The sequence below is a fragment of the Bombyx mori genome, chromosome 5 (assembly GCF_030269925.1).
Source record: "Bombyx mori chromosome 5, ASM3026992v2".
Taxonomy (NCBI): Eukaryota; Metazoa; Arthropoda; class Insecta; order Lepidoptera; family Bombycidae; genus Bombyx; species Bombyx mori.
In genome coordinates, this window is record NC_085111.1 from 6,149,872 (window position 1) to 6,169,716 (window position 19,845).

The window sequence follows — 19,845 nt, forward strand, 5'->3', positions numbered from 1 at the left end:
GGGGCTAATCTAAATATGCTTGGACGTGTAGGTGAGCTTACGGGCTCAACCTGGCAGAATTTGCTAACACTGGCCCCAAGCAAGAGCAATCCTTCTCAGAATCTACCACCGGATCGGAATTGCGATCCGCGACAAAAACATTTGTTTTTAGTTTATGAATAATTTTCCTTAACCTCACCCCTGAATTGAGATTATTCGAATATGTTCAAATAGTGATTTCACATTTCCATGAACGCTTCAAATTACTTGTAAACATAATAATACGTGAGCTGCGACCTTATTCCAAATAAAATTGCGATATGTTGACCATGACTTTTGTATTTTTCCTCATTAAATTCATTTCAATGCACAAAAACCGCATGCATTCTCGAAGTAATCATAATGAGCAAAAATTTTAAATCGAGTTCGTGTATATCAAGTTTTGAAACATCTGCTAGTTGACAAACATCTGTTTATCTATTTATTTGATCTATTTATTAATCACTCGCGATCGATCCGCAGCTTTGTCTGCATTGACTACATTTTAAATCGCGTGAGAAGAAACCCGTGCTAGGAAGTGGGATAGTCTATATTTCCTATAACTTATACTTTCACACCGAATTAGTAGAGTTACTTTCGTATTGTTATTGTCGATAGACAGACATACGTCCTACCTGCTGGTAAGTTATAATCATCGTTCATGGGCGCTAAACCACATAGCACTTACCATCACTTAAGATTAGGAGGGCCGTCAGCTCTGCAATAAAAAAATAATGTAACAACAAAGGTTGAAACGCAAACAAAGAACTTCTGTGCGGTTAGACCGCAAGTTCAACCGGATATTACTCAAACAGATAACGATTCCGAGACCTGTCCAAATCTAATTTTTACAACATATTGAATTTGATAAGAAATTCATTGTAATTTATTATCTATGTCAACCGCAAACTATATGCAAAAATGGTTTTTAGTCAAAGAGTACATAACATATAATGTTTGAATTTACCGGCCAACTTGAGTTACTACCGCTAGTACTAATACTAGACCAACGACCATAGCAAAAAGAGACAAAAAGAGACACGAATCAAATGGAAAATACAAAAAAATATCTCCTGTATTTTTTTTTATTTTTTTTTTGCTTAGATAGACTAGCTGGACGAGCTCACAGCCCACCTGATGTTAAGTGGTTACTGGAGCCCATAGACATCTACAACGTAAATGCGCCACCCACCTAGAGATATAAGTTCTAATGTCTCAGTATAGACGCCGCATACGGAGCGCTGCACCATGGCACCAGTTCGTAGGCGGAGAGTCGTCGGGGAGTACCTGCAAGCAAAAGAAACTTATGAGTCCCAAGTGAAAAGGGCACAGGCGCAGAGTTGGAGGGTTCTACAAGAAGCGGGACAGGGAGAGAGTATAGGAGGATCAGCGGTAGAACCGCCAAAAGATGCGAGGACGTGGCTCTGATCAAGAACGGGTTGCCACTGAGCCCAAAAGAGAATAATTAAACGGAATAAAGAAGCCTGACCCATGCTTCCACCTTATTAGAAATAATATGGTCTTGTAAGCATGGGGAATTAGTGGAAAAATAGTGTAACTTCATTACTTTGGAAAGAAAAAAATGTTTAAAATCAGAAACTCTAGGCAAATGATACATAAATATAAAACAAGCATTAAACAACTTTGACAAGAGCTCTGACAACGTCGGGGGAAAACGAGATAATAATAAAAAAAATAAAAAAAAAATTGTCTCAGTATAGTTACAACGGCTGCCCCACTCTCTAAACCGAAACGCATTACTGCTTTACGGCAGAAATAGGCAGGGTGGTGGTACCCACCCGTGCGAACTAACAAGGAGTTCTGCCATCAGTAAAAACAATAGTAAGAGGTATAGTAATTTTAGTATTCCGATGTAATTGTCGAACAATGTCCTCCAAAGCGCTGTCCTTGTAACGAAGAAGTAATCCAAATATTTCTAGTGCAACTGATCATTATCTTTAGCCCATAGACGCCCACTCCTCGATATAGGCCCTCTCCAAGGCTTACTACAATAACCACATCCGGCAGATTCCTGCGAATCGTCGTCGAGCGGTTATCATTCTACCTCGTGGGCGTCCTATCCACGTCTGCTAACCCACTGCGTCTGGCAATCTATGCGAGTACTGACGATAGAGTCTAATAGGAGCTCTTATCTGTGTGTTTCTGGTCGAAATATGCTTGGTCGAAAAGTAACGTCGACCAGGATTAGTAAGGACGCGTTTAGGCTCTTGCTTCTAAGGATGACTAATTACTAATTCTTTTATTTATGTTTGGGGGATTACTGGTGGCCCGGAGTCCTCTCCAGTTTCACCAGGGCAGGTGGGCGAGCAAAGGCTCAGCCAGGAGGGATTTGCTAGCAGCTGCCCGAGCGCCTCCAAAGGAGACCTAACAACACAAGGGCAGCTGCTTTGCGAATGAATCTACTACCGGATCGGAATCGCGACCCGCTGAGAAGATCCGCCGATAAACATAACAGGCTGATGTTTAGGTTAGGTTGCACGTCGAATTCTTTGCCGAGTTCGACGAGTACGATTACCGGGTACTAATTCTCTTTAAGCTTACAATCAACAAGAAACAAAGTCATCAAGTGACCTTGCACCGAAGCCATAAGCGACAAGTATAACCCAAAAAACATCACAATGAGAAGCGTCTATAGGCACGAAGATAATATTTTTTTTTTTTTTTTTTTTTTTTTTTTATTGCCCTTGTAGGCAGACGAGCATACGGCCCACCTGATGGTGAGTGGTTACCGTCGCCCATGGACTTCAGCAATGCCAGGGGCAGAGCCAAGCCGCTGCCTACCGCTTAATACTCTCCACAAGCCTCGTTTGAAGAAGGACATGTCATAGCGCTCGGGAAACACCGTGGAGGGGAGCTCATTCCATAGCCGGATGGTACGTGGCAAAAAAGACCTCTGGAAACGCACTGTGGATGACCGCAGTGGCTCCAGGTAGTATGGATGAACTCTACTCCGGTGGCGGGCGGTGCGATGGTAAAAACGAGATGCCGGTATCATCTCGAACAATTCCTCAGAGCACTCCCCATGGAACATACGGTACAAAATACAGAGGGAACCGAAGTCCCTCCGCAGACCCAGAGGTTCCAAACGATCCGTGAGACCGGGATTATCGACAATCCGAACGGCCCTCCTCTGTATGGAGTCAAATGGAAGAAGCTGGTATTTGGGAGCCCCGGCCCAGAGATGGGAGCAGTACTCCACGCGAGGCCGGACTTGTGCTTTATAAAGCAAAAGCCTTTGTCCAGGCGTGAAGTACCGCTTCGCTCTGTTGAGGACTCCCAGCATTTTGGACGCCAACTTGGCTTTGCCTTCCAAATGACTCCGAAACTGGACATCGCTCGAAATGTCGACCCCAAGTATCCCAATACTCTCGGAAGGTTGCAGGGATACTCCTTGGAATTGCGGCGCCATGACAAAGGGGTCCTTCTTCGCAGTGAACGCGCAAACTTGTGTCTTTAACGGGTTGAATTGAACCAAGTTCAATTCACCCCATTTGGAGACTCGCCCCAGAGAGTTCTCCACTTCAGACACAAGTTTTGATCGTCTCTCTTGCACCAAGCTCCGAGAGAGACTCTGATGGCCGATATATCGCGCATCCCCCGTGCTGTCATCCGCATAGCAATGCATGCCATCAATAGACAGCATGTCATTGATATACAGGATGAAAAGCGTGGGGGAGAGCACCGAACCTTGTGGAACGCCAGCGTTAATGGTCATGGTATCAGAACAGTCACCGTCTACAACGACCGTGATGCTCCGCCCATCCAAAAAGCTAGCGATCCACTTGCAGAGACCCTCGGGGATTCCGTAAGATGGTAGCTTCGACAGAAGTGCCCTATGCCAGACCCTGTCGAAGGCCTTCGCAATATCAAGGCTCACAGCAAGAGCCTCGCCCTTGCTCTCCAAGGCTTCAGCCCACCTGTGAGTAAGGTATACAAGAAGATCGCCAGCTGAGCGACCGTGACGGAAACCGTACTGTCGGTCACTGATCAGCTGGCGATCCTCCAGATACTTCAGGAGTTGTATATTAATTATTCGCTCCATCACCTTGGAAAGCAAGGAAGTTATCGCGATAGGCCTGTAGCTCGATGGGTCCGACCGGTCACCCTTCTTGGGGATAGGGTGGACGTGGGCAGTCTTCCATGAAGACGGAACCCTGTTAGCGCAATAAGAGAGGCGATACAAACGCGTTAGCGCAGGCGTCAGCTCAGGGGCGCACGTTTTCAGAACCACTGCAGGGATGCCGTCTGGCCCGCGGCAGACGGCATCCCTGCATCTATATTCATGTCATACTGCGACCATACAGGATACAAGGGACAAAGGGTAGGCTGTAAAGGAACAACAAAAAGAACGGAAGCGCATCAACATTTCTTATTGTTCGATTTTCGACACGGGTACAATGCGGTTCCTTTAGTGTTTTGTCTATCTGGATGCCAAATGGGAATGTCGAAAAATTAATACGTTATTTTGTGTTCTATTTGGTTATGGCGGTCAAGGTTCGGTTTTTGAGAAAACTATTAAACGTTTTAATTAATTTTGATGATAAATTACCGTGTGTTGTTATGGTAATGACAAAACTAATTGTGTAAACTAAATTAATCAAACAATAAGCATTCGTATTGGAGACAGTTACGGGTTTCAGTGTTAGGATGAGTATTATATCATTGTAGTCTGTCTGCCTTGTTTTTGTTTCGTTGCCCTACTTTTACGGTTGTAACCTAAGAGGCTAAAAGCTTTTGCATTATAAAGCACAAGTCCTTCCAGTTCCAAGACTTCGGTTCCCTCTGTATTTTGTACCGTATGTTCCATGGGGAGTGCTCTGAGGAATTGTTCCAGATGATACCGGCATCTTGTTTTTACCATCGCACCGCCCGCCACCGGAGTAGAGTTCATCCATACTACCTGGAGCCACTGCGGTCATCCACAGTGCGTTTCCAGAGGTCTTTTTTGCCACGTACCATCCGGCTATGGAATGAGCTCCTCTCCACGGTGTTTCCCGAGCGCTATGACATGTCCTTCTTCAAACAAGGCCTGTGGAGAGTATTAAGCGGTAGGCAGCGGCTTGGCTCTGCCCCCGGCATTGCTGAAGTCCATGGGTGACGGTAACCACTCACCATCAGATGGGCCGTATGCTCGTCTGCCTACAATAGTCAGCTACGCCCGGACGGGTAGGTGAGCTCGCGGGCTCAACCTGAAAGAATTTGCTAACACTAGCCCTAGCAAGAGCAGTGCTTCGCAGAATCTACCGCCGGATCGGAATCGTGACCCACTAAAAAAAACCGGCGAAAAACGTAATGGTAAAAAACGAACTCTTCGTCGTAATCGAGTGCATCTTGTATCAATTACGTAGTGGAACTCATAAATGAATATCATAAAATGAATACCGCCGCTCGTCTTGAAACATGAAGGTAAGAGCCATACCCTCCTTCAAACTGGTAGTAAAACTGCTTTGCGGCAGAAATAGACAGGATATTGTTATCTATCCGTGTGGATCTTACCACCAGTATTTACATCATCATAATCGTCATCATCATCTGAGGCATAACACCTGCGGACGGACCTTAGCATGGTCCTGTAAATATCTCCAGTCCGACCTATCCGTGGTTTTCCTTCTCCAACTCATCACTCCTTGCACGATAAAACAGATTACATTCCTCTGCAATTGAAACATCCACTTCGTGTCCCTAGAATTGTGGTGGCATTCGTATTGTCAGAACAGTAGATTTGTTTGATATTACATATCTTAAAATAAAATAAAAACTATTTTTGTTAATATCGAGTTTTAAAACATGCGGGACAAACAATAAAACACTCAGAGGTCCTTGTTGAAGTTCATTATTGTCTTATCCTGTACCCCATATATATAAACAATCAAATTAAAAAATGTCTATTTTTTTCGAAGGTTTGTATGAAGTTTTTGAGATTTGTAATGATCGCGATACCGAACACGAAGCCAAGCGATAATATATAGCTAGCTGCATACTAGGCTGCACTAAAAGTATCGGGAATGGAATATTTCCACTGTTTCTGTCATATTAAAATCTTTTTAATTGAAAACTCCTTGGTTTTAAAAATCGAATACCATTTATTTATTTAAAAAAAGATTCTCGGTCTTGTCACGAGGTTTTGTCAAACTTGTTTAGTCGTTGAGAAAATGGAATTGACTCGAGAAAATTCAAGAGCGATGATTTATTATGACTTTCGAAGTGGTTTAACACAAAAACAGTGTGTTGACCGGATGATTTCTGCATTTGGTGATGAAGCCCCATCCAAAACCACAATTTATCGCTGGTTTGCTGAGTTTCAACGTGGACGTGTCAAGCTCAGTGATGATCCCCGTCAAGGTCGTCCAAAAACTGCAGTCACCCAAGAAAACGTTGATGCTGTGCGTAAGCTGATTGAGGAAGATCGACATGTGACATACCGCGAAATTCAGGCAACTTTAGACATTGGCATGAGTCAAATACAAATAATCTTACATGAACAATTAGGTGTAAAAAAGTTGTTTTCCCGATGGATACCGCATTCGCTCTGTGAAGAGCAAAAAGCGGCTCGCGTTACTTGGTGCGTCAGAACTCTCGAAAGATTCCACGCAGGATCCTCAAATGCTGTATACAACATTGTATCAGGTGACGAATCCTGGATATACGCGTACGAACCCGAAACAAAAAACCAGTCACGAGTTTGGGTGTTCGAAAATGAGTTAAAGCCAACAAAAATTGTTCGTTCACGGAGTGTTGCAAAAAAAATGGTGGACACGTTTGTCTCCAAAACCGGCCATGTTACGACTATTCCTCTTGAGGGACAAAGAACTGTTAATGCAGAATGGTATGCTAGCATTTGTTTGCCACAGGTCGTTTCTGAACTCCGTAAAGAGAACTGCAACCGCCGCATCATCCTACATCACGACAATGCGAGTTCTCACACCGCGCACAGAACAAAAGAGTTTTAGAGCAAGAAAACATAGAATTATTAGACCATCCGCCGTACAGCCCCGACCTAAGCCCTAATGATTTCTATACTTTCCCTAAAATAAAGAATAAATTGCGTGAACAGAGATTTTCATCACCTGAAGAAGCTGTGGACGCCTACAAAAGGGCCATTTTGGAGACCCCAACTTCCGAATGGAATGGTTGCTTCAATGATTGGTTCCATCGTATGGAAAAATGTGTCAAATTTCGCGGAGAATACTTCGAAAAGCAATAAATACATTTTTAAATAGTAATGTTGTGTCACTTCGTTAATTCCCGAAATTTTCAGTGCCGCCCGTATTTTAATTATTAACTACGTAAACTTAACCCGTGACAGTGCGTAGTTCAACACGCACTTATCCTTTTTTTCTTGCTATTTTTTTTTTTTTGTTGCTTAGATGGGTGGACGATCTCACAGCCCGCCTGGTGTTAAGTGGAGCCCATGGACATACGTAAATGCGCCAACCACCTTGAGATATAAGTTCTAAGGTCTCAAGTAAGTTACAACGGCTGTCCCACCCTTCAAACCGAAACGCATTACTGCTTCACGGCAGAAATAGGCAGGGTGGTGGTACCGACCCGCGCGGACTCACATGAGATCCTACCACTAGTAAAAATACTAATACTATTGCTATATATACTAATGCTAATGCTAATACATATACCGTTAAAATAACAACACGTCGTATAATTTTACGTACATTTCTTGGTACGGAAAGCGAAGACACCGCTGGTTTCGTAATATTTTTTCGAAGTAATCCAAACATCGCATTAAAAACTCGCCTTTATAATCCCATTGTAGTGAAGAATGTCGGAACGTAACCCGATCAAGTCGTTTCTAGTGAACTGAGAAACGAGAACTGTATTTTCTCTGTATTGACAGAATGCGATCCTAAAATCTATAGAGCATAATATGATAGCAAATAAGTTTTGTTAAAAATTCCTAAAACCTTATTAGTTTCCAGAAAGAAAAAAAAAAACTAGAAATCGATTAGTATCGAATTGTCAAATCGTCTTACGTAATAATTTGTTACAACAAACTTTATGCGTATGCACATTTTACCTAAAACAGAGATTTAGACACTTACGTGAACCAGGACGAATAAAGAAAACTAGTGGTCCCGCAGCAGTCGAAATTCGACTATAATTAATTGGAATTGTAAGTTTGTACACTATTATGATTGTATTTTATACTTCTATAATTACAAATTTCGCCACTATAAAAAATATTAACAAAGACAAACAATATTTAATCTATTCTCAATTTGACAACAGATGCCAAGAATAAAAGTTTGACAATAAATAGTATGTATGCGTGTGTGCGTCAAATACATGGTATGTAGTGTGTGTAGTGTTTTCTTTATTGATTTAATGTACCTTTTATGCATTATTTGAAAAAAATATTAGCCTTGTGCACTTCTTCTCTATATTCTCTATAAGTGTGGAAAATTTCATGCTCCTCCGTCCGCGCAATTTTCGTAAAAAGGGATACAAAGTTTTTGCTTCACGTATTAATATATAGATACTTACCTTCATAAAACACCTGTACCTTTTGTTTTCTGTACATCCTTTTGCCTATAAAAAACAATTAAAAAGCTATAAACCATTATGTACGTTTATTAAGACTCTTCGAATTTCTTGTGTTTTATTAGTTATGTTTACGGGCGGTCCACCCATTACACGGGACAGTTTGTTTTTATAACAACGAAATAATCGGATTAATAATAAATTCTATTCAATGTTCTCGCATATCATAAAAGATGTTTGGGAACGTGATCGGTATGTACACGTTGTAACTTTATTTTATTTATGCTTTCTTTGTCTATGTTAAATGCCTTTCTTTTATAACGTTGTTTTCGCCTGCAACGTATGTCATGTCGCTTAGTTTTTCTTTTTTTGAAAGGAAGGATAACTTGTGGCTCTGAGGCCTTTCCAGTTTCACCAGAACAGGTAGGCGAGCACGGGCTCAGCCAGGAGGGATGGGATTTGCTAACAGCTGCCCGAGCGCCTCCGAAGGAGACCTAACAACTCGAGGGTAGCTGCTTCGCGAATACATCTACTACCTACCGTATAAGATTCGCGATAAGCTAAGAAAATCCGGCGAGAAACTCAGCGGACTGATGTATAGGTTAAGTTGCACATCGAATTCTTTGCCGAATTCGACGAGTACGGTTACAAGGGTCTTTAAGCCTGCTCCTAGTGCTAGAGCCGAAGGCATCTAATGATAGAGTTAGTGGATTTGAGTTGTTTAGTTCAGTGCTTAGCAACAATAAAATCCAGCTTTCCGTCTTGTGAGATGTGTCTTGAGTCTTAATTGCATTGAAAACTGACTGCCTGTTCTCGTGCTTGTTTCAGCCGCGAAGTCGACATGTTTCTTGGTTTGAAATGTAGGACAGACTTCGAACCGTGCTTCAAGATGGCTGGTGACATGCACGTTGCTATGTTTTCGATTGCGGTTTAACAGTAAGTTCAACGGCCTATATAGAAGGTATAGACTAGAAAAAACCTAGTACATAATAATAATTGTTTCACTTTAATCTTTTTCAATCGTGCTTAAAGTTGACTGTCAGTAAAAATTACATGCATGCTTCCATTATACATAGATATGTGTGTATTATACACAGTTAGATCAGTACAGACGTATCTTCTCAAACCATTTTTTTTGGTCAGGAGGAAATCGCCAGACTTCCGTCCTCCACTGGGGGGCGGGGCACGTCAGATTCGAACTGACTAAAACCTCCAGTCGCTCAACAATCAACGTCCAAACCTCGCATGAGACAGAACTCATGAAAAGGCAAAGGGGGGAAAGTGAAGCGCTTAGTGCGGAGCACATCTCTTCCATCACCCTCCCCCTCGGGACGCCGGACCGGCGGTCGTCGGCGCCACGACCACCAGCCCTCTCGGTCGGCAGGCTATCCGAAGCCAGCCTAGATGGCGCCGGTTAGAGTGAGCTATCCTACGGAATACCCCGCTGTCTCAACCCTTATTATAATAAAAACTAGTTTTTATTTTCGCCTTTTTAGTGACATTTCCTTGACCCTTTCCGACGTTGCAAATACTTATGACTATATACACATACGACGCTCAATATGAGTAGTTTTAATTATGTCACGAAAACCGAAGAAAAAACTTGATGCCTTCTTATTCTTGCACTAAATGAGACTTAAAATAAACACATTAAATATTACCAATAAAACTCGAACAAAAACCATGACAATGTTGATGTAACGGGTAATGGCTTAAGAACTGCTACTTCAACACGAATTCAATGTGTAAATGGAACGGCAATGATCGTTTATAAAACAAGATATGCAAACATCTCAACAACGCATATCATCAGAGAGAGCTTCATTCGTATAACAAATTGGAATATTGTACGTACTTATCTATATATTAATACGTGAAGCAAAAACTTTGTACCCCTTTTTACGAAAATTGCGTGGACGGAGCAATATGAAATTTCCTACACTTATAGAGAATATAGAGAAGGAATGCAGAATGCTAATATTTTTTTAAAATAATGCATTAAAGATACAATAAATCAATAAAGAAAACATTACACACACTACATACCATGTATTTGACGCACACACGCATACATACTATTTATTGTCAAACTTTTGTTCTTGACGTCTGTGGTCAAATTGAGAATAGATTAAATATTGTTTGTCTTTATTAATATTTTTTATAGTGTACCCTTAGCGAAATTTGTGATTATAGAAGTATAAAATACAATCATAATAGTGTACAAACTTACAATTCCAATTAATTATAGTCGAATTTCGACTACTGCGGGATCACTAGTTTAATATATTATGTTCTAATACATATTTTCATTTTGCTAGTTAAATAGATCGTGCATTCGATTGTGTTTAACAATAATAAACAAACTCTTAATTATTATTAAAATAGGAAACAAAGGATGATTACTAAGAGTGCTAAAGTTCAATGTGCATCGCACGTGGTGGCCAGGGTCGGTAGAGTTCACGTCTATTTATTTACCAAACACTCGGCAGGATGCGCATAAAGCACGCTCGACGGTACAGTCCTGTAAGAAAGTATTATTATTATTTTAATTTTTTTTATTTCTTAGATAAGTGGACGAGCTCACAGCCCACCTGGTGTTAAGTGGTTACCGGAGCCCATAGATATCCACAACGTAACTGAGCCACTCACCTTGAGATATAAGTTCTAAGTTTTTAGGCAGCGGCTTGGCTCTGCCCCTGGCATTGCTGAAGTCCATGGGCGATGGTAACCACTCGCCATCAGGTCGGCCGTATGCTCGTTTGCCTACAAAGCCAATAAAAAAAAAGTATAGTTACAACGGCTGCCCCCCCCCCCTCCCTCAAACCGAAACGCATAACTGCTTCACGGCAGAAACAGACGGGGTGGTGGTACCTACCCGTGCTGACTCACAAGAGGACCCACCAGTAATTACGCAAATTATAATTTTGCGAGTTTGATTTTTATTACACGATATTATCCCTTCACCGTGGAAGTTAATCGTGAACACATAATTTCAAAGAAATATTAGCATTCTGTACTTCTTCTCTATATTCTGTATAAGGGTGGTAAACTTCTTACTTCTCCGTCCGCGCAATTTTCGTAAATATGGGTACAAAGTTTTTGCTTTACGTATTAATATATTTACCTTAATATGATGTTTGATGAACGAGTGCTAATAAGCCCATCTATTAATAATGTGCATACATTGCTAACATGCTTTCGATCGTGAGCACTAGTGAACTCGCTAATTAAACAGACGTGAACACGCAGTGTTGCGTGATCAAAAGTATGACCTCCACTAGAGACACGTCATAATTCAAAAATATTTACACTTCACCATGGTAGGTAAGAATAACCACCCTGCACTAAATTATTTATTGTTGAATTTAAATTATGAAGTATTGTTCTGAGCTATGGTAAATTGCACAGGGACACGTAGACATATTATTATATAGACATGCGTGTCTGAATGTAAAAGATAATCATTATGACGTTTTATTTGCGTTTGACTAACCAGGACAGTGATTAGTCCAAACGCAAAACTATGGTAGCATTACTCAAAAACTAAACAATAAGCAATAAAAGTAGATACAGAAAAAGTAACGAATTATAGAAAAATCATTAACCGTGGAGTGAGTCCGACTTTTTTAGATGATAGTACATGAACTATTCATTGTTTTCTGAACTTATTAGCATTCGGTTGTATGCACGAGCCCTATGAATGTTTAGTGTGTGATCATAAAAATGAAATGACGTGTCATAAGTTTTGAAAATTTAAAAGTATTAAATGCTGACACTTCTTAGTTTTCTAAAAGGTAAACTGGTATAAGCATGCGAATTAAAAATATTTTTTTTGTATGTATGGTGTGACATTTTCGATATTTTTCCCTACCTATTTGGTCGTAGCTTAAGAGGCTATTCCAGCTACGCCCGGATAGGTAGGTGAGCTCACAGACTCAACATGAGAGGATTTGCTAACACTAGCCCCAGCAAGAACAGTGCTTCGCAGAATCTACTACCAGATCAGAATCGCGATTCACTGAGAAGATCCGGCGAGAAACTCAGTGAGCTCATTTTCGATCCAATACAAGTATCTGCGTCGAAGTTTTTGGGTAGTTGGTATACATTAATAACAATGTTTTTCGATTTAATATTTTTTATTGCGTAGAACATCTCACGTTTTACCCAGTGATAAAGAAGCTCATTGATATTACAACTAAATACCGCCCCCCGTTGTGAGACATGAACGTAACCTCAATTGTATTATAAAACGGTAGTCTTCAATCCAGAACGCAAGACAGAAATAGGCAACATGGTGGTGCTTACCCTCGGAAGAAAGCTAAAGCAATATAATTTTACGAGATTGATCTAGTAAATAAGTTCGTGAGATAATGTAAAGCAAACCCAAGCAGTTGCTCAATACATTCTCACAAACTGATGTCAACTGGTTTAAACGATATTACCAGTGCGTGAAATTTAAAAACTATTGGAAGTTACAATTTTTCGAACTACAAACAATTTGGTGTCATCGTGTCAAAAAAAGACCAAAATGATCAACTACATAATTTTATTTTTGCTATTGCGCGAACCACACACGCTGTTCTCCCTACATCGAGATCAAATCACTTCTTCAAGACCATTCTTACATCCTGCAGCCCACAAATCTAAAACCGGGTACAAAAAAAACAAACCTTGTTATGTCAGACCATGAAATTGTTCAGTCGACGTGGAAATCGATTGGCCACCCAAAAAAAAAACAAAGTGGAACAATCTGATGTAATCTAAATTGTTCTAGATCTTTTAGTAGTCTGCGTCGTGACCTGAAGCACTTCGTAAGATCTCTGCTGGTTAACGGCATCGATAATTATTTAAAAAAAATCAACTGATGTGATGACGGGTCGTGTGTTAAGTGATAAATGTCCTTGCTTAGAGATTTATTTATTTGCGAAATTACTGGTGGTAGGACCTCTTGTGAGTCCGCACGGCTAGGTACCACCACCCCGCCTGTTTCTGCCATGAAGCAGTAATGCGTTTCGGTTTGAAGGGTGGGGTAGCCGTTGTAACTATACTGAGCTCTTAGAAGTTATATCTCAAGGTGGGTGACGCATTTACGTTGTAGATGTCTATGGGCTCCAGTAACCACTTAATGACAGGTGGGCTGTGAGCTCGTCCACACTATTATGCAATAAAAAATAAATAAAAAAGATTTAGTGATCCTTTTCTAAGCTCTTATTTTAATAGAATAGTAAGTGGCTCAAGGTATTATAATATATGGCACTGCATGTGACCTTATCGAAGAATGCACTACTTTCTAATGAAATACGCACATACCACGTGTTCACGAATGACATCCTCATTGAAGCCCTCGTCGAACCTCAAGATAAGATGAATTCAAGTTAAGTTTTAAATCAGTTCCGGTCTTTTTCTTCCTACCTGCTCTAGTGACCTCGAGGAGTCTTACTAGATTCACCGAGCGAGTAGGTGAGCTCACGGGACTTTAATCTGACGAATTTGCTAACACAGTTCCGGTTAAGAATTAAATCATCTATCCGTCCAGTGCAGCAAAAAACTAGTCATAAGATCGAAGTCTAATTTGTTTTGGAAATCGATTGTAACGCCCTTAAAACCGGAACGCGTGAATAAACGGTTTGTGGCAAAAATAGATAGATCGATGTTTCCCATCGGGCACATAGCACACTCCACCAGTCCTTGAGAGAGGAATGAGGAGGCAGTAGAAATAGAACCACTGCAAGAATGATAGATATAGGAGTAAGTCAAGATAGCATATGCGTACCTCAATAGCTGGACAGAGTTTTCATGGAGATTCTATTCTACATCTATATGATATATTCTATATGTATATGCATACAAAACCGGTTATTTAGATGGGTGGACGAGCTCTCAGTAGGTCTCAGTATAGTTAGATACAACGGCTGCCCCACCCTTCAAACCGAAACGCACCTACCCGCGCGTACTCTCAAGAAAACCTACCACCAGTAATTACACAAATTATAATTTTGGGGGTCTGATTTTTATTACACGATGTTATTCCTTCACCGTGGAAGTCAATCGTGAACATTTGTTGAGTACTTATTTCATTACCTATTCGCCGGTAGTCTAAGGAGCTATTCCCGCGACCGGACGGGTAGGTGAGTTCACGTGCTCAACCTAAAAGATTTCTTTCTACACCAAATCACATAAGACATACTAATACGTTTTTATCTAATGAACATAGAGTGTATTTTAGCAAAGCCGGAAGACAAAATGCTATGAAGCTAGAAAAAATACCTAGTGTTAATTATATTGAGCGGTCTACAAACAAGAGCTTATTATGTACACCGAGATTTAGATTTAAAGATAGGCTATGCAATCTCTCGATGCCCCGGGCTGCAATAAAAGTAACATTGTAGCGAAAATGAGATTGGATAGTATTACCACGAACATTGCCAGGCTTACAGCGGTATAAAAGATAAATAGAACTGTATAATAGTTTCTATGTAATACAGCATTATATGTATTAGTATGTATTAGTATTACATTCGGAAGGTAGCGGCTTAGCCCTGCCCCTGGCATTGCTGAAGTCCATGGGCGACGGTAACCACTCACCATCAAGTGGGCCGTATGCTCGTCTGCCAACAAGGGCAATAAAAAAAATGTTAATTATTTAACACCCCTATTTATGTTTTGTATATATTGCTATAATGTTCGATACGAAAAGTCGTGAGGGTCGAAATGTTTGGTCAATGCTTGTTTTTTTCGGGTGCATCTTTTTAACACGATGTACATTCATTGCTTATAAGCCTAAAAGCTTTTTTCAGAGTCATGCGATGTCATAATTAAAAAAGTTTAAAATAGTTAAATACATTTGAGCAACCAATGCAATGCAATTAGCAAATGACGACCAATGTAACATGAGTCAGTCTCAATCTACGTCAATACTACTTTGTGAAATTCTTAAGATCAGTTGTGTAGTCTAGTTAAAAGTTTACTTGAAGATGGTGAACGAGGTTCTTGAAGAAATTACTTAATTTCATAGCTTGTAATACACTTGTAGTATGTGACGATGTTCCTACAATGTTGTTTTTACGTATGCGGTTTCTAATTGGTTTTGAAAAAAAAAATTACAACATTATTAATAATAATGTTTCTCTAAATAATTTTTAAGCTTGTGGCTGTCAAGTTCGTGTCGTAATGATTACATCGGACGCTGTGAACTCTGATGGATACGCTAAAAGAAAAATATAACACAGATTGAACATAATTAAAAAAATCCATGTAGTTCCATTTTCCGAACACAAATAAGTATCTGTTATATGAATGCTAGTGTACGCCTAGTGATTGAAATTCGACCGTAATAACTCACTTTTTATTAGAATATGTGTGTTTCTTAATGCATTCTTCTTTCGCAATTTTTCATGAGAAATAATGACGAAGTTGTCCCCAGATCTTATTAAATTATTACTTCTTGCACAGAATAATATTAAAAAATCTCACGTCACACCTGCTTAAGAGTTTAATGTTCAAATGAGACCACTTGACTCTTTAGCACGTAAACTTAAGAATAGTGCTTGTTCAGAAATGGGACACTAAATCCATTAAAGAGATGTAAACTTGATGCTCGAACTAAAGTGCTTTGTCACAATTGCCTAAACCAGCAATTACCACAATAGGGCGACACTCATTTTTAATCATCTTCAAATGTAAATGAGGAAAAAATGTTATTACATATGTACTTAGAATTAAAATGAACATTAAAAAGTTTGAACTAAACTAAACTAAACTAAAACATTCTTCATAAATACTTATAATTACATATAAGACTTGGTTTTCGATATCAATATAATTTATGATTCGGTGTCTTTGATTCATGAACACATAAATTGAAGATAATCTGTACCAAAAAATGTTGATGACCTTTAATGGCGGCAAATTGTCAGTTTGTAAAAAATGTTTTGATACTTATATAGGTAATTATCGTACTGCTATTTGCGAAAAATAATAGTTTTAACAAATCTAGTTTGTAACCGGTTATCGGAGGTTGAACTCGCTTGGTATTTTTTCAAAGGAACAATTTGCGTTAAATTGGATTCAACTTTACCTTGTGCCTACTACCATTTTCGTAATCTGATACTATTTTCGCATAATTCAATCCCGATTCACGGCTATAAAAAGGTCAATCAATGCATTTGAATGGTTGCTCGAAGTTTCACCCTTATTGTTAGCTTGGTCTTTTATTGCAATACATGTGCACCTGGTATCAAATGCTTACAGCAGCCTACAAACATCACAACGTGAATGCCGTCACCCACTCTGAAACATGAGGTTAAAGTCTCAATTGTATTCACTGACTGCCTTACCTATCGAACCCAAACGTATAACTGCTTCGCGAAATAGGCAAGATGTCACTTACCCATGTTATTTCAACACTTCCTAGATGTAACGCACAACAGCTATCGCTCTAGACATATAATTTTGGATCTACTGAGGCTACTGGTAGTTAGATAGGAAAAAATGACCCACAATATGATTGTCTAATAAATGATTATTAAGCACGTAGAGACCCGATATACATATATACCATTATACCATTATATACATATGTCGCTACCAATGTTTGGTCATGAGCTAGTATAGTTCTAAAAATGAATGCTCCATTACAATAATAGTCTATATTACCCTTTTTTTTCTACATATTCTAGTAACCTCGAGGGGTTATTCTAGATTCACCGAGTTAGTAGGTGAGCTCACGGGGCTCAAACCGAGTGTTGCTAGCACTGGCCCTAGCAAGAGCAGTGCTTCGCAGAATCTACCACCGGATCGAAAACGCGACCCACTGAGAAGATCCGGCAAAAAACTTAGTGGGCTGTGTCTATGGGTTAATTTACTGCGCAGTGGATAGTACCCACTTATACTCCCTGTCCATGTGCCGCTTACAAGGAAGATGGTGATTCATATATCAAAAAATTAAATAGTATGGATGCGATCTAACTCGCTAGATACGACTCAATATCTTAAGCATAAATTCTTTATTTTCAAATAAATTATTGATATAGTAAAATAGCATCTGTATATTTCTGACCTGAGCCACCGTGCAGATGTTGGGTTTGTCTTAAAACCGGTCGGGAACGAGGCAGCTATCCTGACACAAGTATCATAATTGGCCAGCTGACGACCGACCAGTTTCGAACAACATTCGGCTGCCTTTAAATAATAATAAAAAAAAAATACGCACCGAAATAATACTCGTATGTCCCTAGGATTTATTCGCGCCTTAATTCTTTTCATTCTGAATATTTTTATGCGTTTAGTTGCTGGAATAGTCCCTTAAGCTACCACTGAATAGGTAGGGTAAAAAAATATAGCAATTAGGCATAATGTGAGAATCTTAATAGCGTTTCTTTTGTAACATTAGTCGCAAGGCCTAAATCAAGGTCGTTTTAATGAAGAACTGACACGACGCTCCGTCTCTATACAAACCTAGACCTAGATTTCAATGTTCGGTAATCCCACTATCTCGATTGACGAGGTTAATTGTCATTTTTTTACGATCTATCTAAAAAATACTGACACAGACTTTATAGCCTATATTCGCTGAAGTTCATTTGGTTATTTTTACTTCCGTTTTGTAGCGTAATTTTGTTAAGTGCTCTGAGGAATTGTTTGAGATGATCCTATCATCTTCATAACAGCGCGATAGTTGAAATCTACCAAGGATATCCAGCTCTGGATATCCTTGGTAGATCTGAACCTCAGCACGGTGTTTCTAAAGTACAATTGATCGAGTTTGAAAAGTGTCTATAGTATTTACGCAGCGACTTAGCTTTGCCTCTGGCAATGACAATGTCCGCACGCGATCATTAACTATCAGGTAGGTCTTTTTTTTAGAATCGAGGGTCAAACTTTTTCAATGTGTTCTAGGCTAGTCTACTTTTGAAAAAAAAACCAAATGTGTGGCACTCGGGAACTGCCCCGGTAAAGCTATTGCATAGCATTTTTTATCAACTTATGCAATTATAATTAGACAATGATAATTTAATATAAAAAAATTATAAAACAAGACCACGCTATATTAAACATTAATAAAAGCAAAAAATTAACTGTCCCCTTCACACTCATAAGCTAGACCGCGCGAGAGAGAGATGGGCAGACTTTTCATGATGCGCATGCAGTATGACGTCACGCCACGCGCTTATTCACAAACACTACACAAGCGCAACGTGTGAATGTGTTGAACGCAGCTACATGGTAGGCGGAGTGAGGGGTGTTAGGTTTTTTTCGTTACGGAATTTCATGATTCGGTCGCCGCGCTCAAGGCCCGCGATAAAAGCTATACAATAGCTTAAAAATAGTTTTTTAATACAAATATAGTCAAAAATGTAGGTTAAACAATTTATATTACTGTGATAAATCAGAAAATAACTAAGGATTAATTCTAAAAGCTACTAACGTCGTTTTCTATTATACTCGGCTTAATATACAGGCGTAATTCAATTTAAACAGACAATATAAATCACTTGTGTTATTAATTAAATAAGTAAGTTCTTCGGAGCACTAACCGCAGTAGATTAGTAATAACTATTTTGCAGCCTCCGGTGAAAGCATACGGTGCCTTTGAGATGCTCGGATTAATGATAATCGGACAGTGCTTAAGTTTCTAGCTGTCATCGCGAAGCCGTTACAAGCGGGTTGAAAGGTTTTGTTTTTTATTGGTCTTGAAGGCAAACGCGAACGCGGCCCACCTGATGGTGAGTGGTTACCATCGCCCATGGACTTCAGTCATTCCAGGGGCAGAGTTAAGCCGCTGCCTGCCGTTAAGTACTCTCTTCTAGCCTCGTTTGAAGAAGGACATGTCATAGCGCTCGGGAAAAATCTCTGGAAACGCACTGTGGAAGAACGCAGTGGCTCCAGGTAGTATGGATGAACTCTACTGCAGTGGTGGACGGTGCGATGGTAAAAACGAGATGATGGGATCATCTCAATCAATTCTTCAGAGCACACCTTAGGTAGGTCCACAAATAAAATTAAGAATTTACCCCGTGTCCCAATATAGATAGGGGTATAATTATCACCAAGTGAGCCGTGAGTTCGATCACGCATATAGTGCAAAAATAGTTTTTTGAGTTACGCTTTTCTAAGCCCAACTGTGATTGATGTGCACATAAATTAATACAATATTTATCCATACATAAAAAAATAATATACTCGTACATATCTTCGCGAACAATTCCGTCTGAATCGTCAACTTGAACCGTTATAATATTCTTGTAAATAAGCCACCTTTATATTTTCTTAGCTCCTAGTTGAAAACACTGTTCTAATGTCTCACTGTCT

The 19,845-nt window shown here is 39.8% G+C and overlaps 2 long non-coding RNA genes across 2 annotated transcripts in view; one reads left to right on the forward strand and one right to left on the reverse strand.

The window, feature by feature from the left end:
• The window catches only part of LOC134198896 (uncharacterized), a 53,677-nt gene that overhangs the window by 23,053 nt on the left and 10,779 nt on the right, over positions 1-19,845 (reverse strand). Inside the window, exons 2-3 of the long non-coding RNA XR_009973168.1 lie at positions 1,211-1,305; positions 707-736 (exon numbers count right to left, since the gene is read on the reverse strand). This is a non-coding gene — a long non-coding RNA (uncharacterized LOC134198896). The remainder of the gene's footprint in view (positions 1-706; positions 737-1,210; positions 1,306-19,845) is intronic.
• LOC134198837 (uncharacterized) lies at positions 9,400-10,016 on the forward strand. The gene is made up of 2 exons (XR_009973085.1): positions 9,400-9,471; positions 9,679-10,016. It is a non-coding gene; the product is annotated as an uncharacterized LOC134198837 (long non-coding RNA).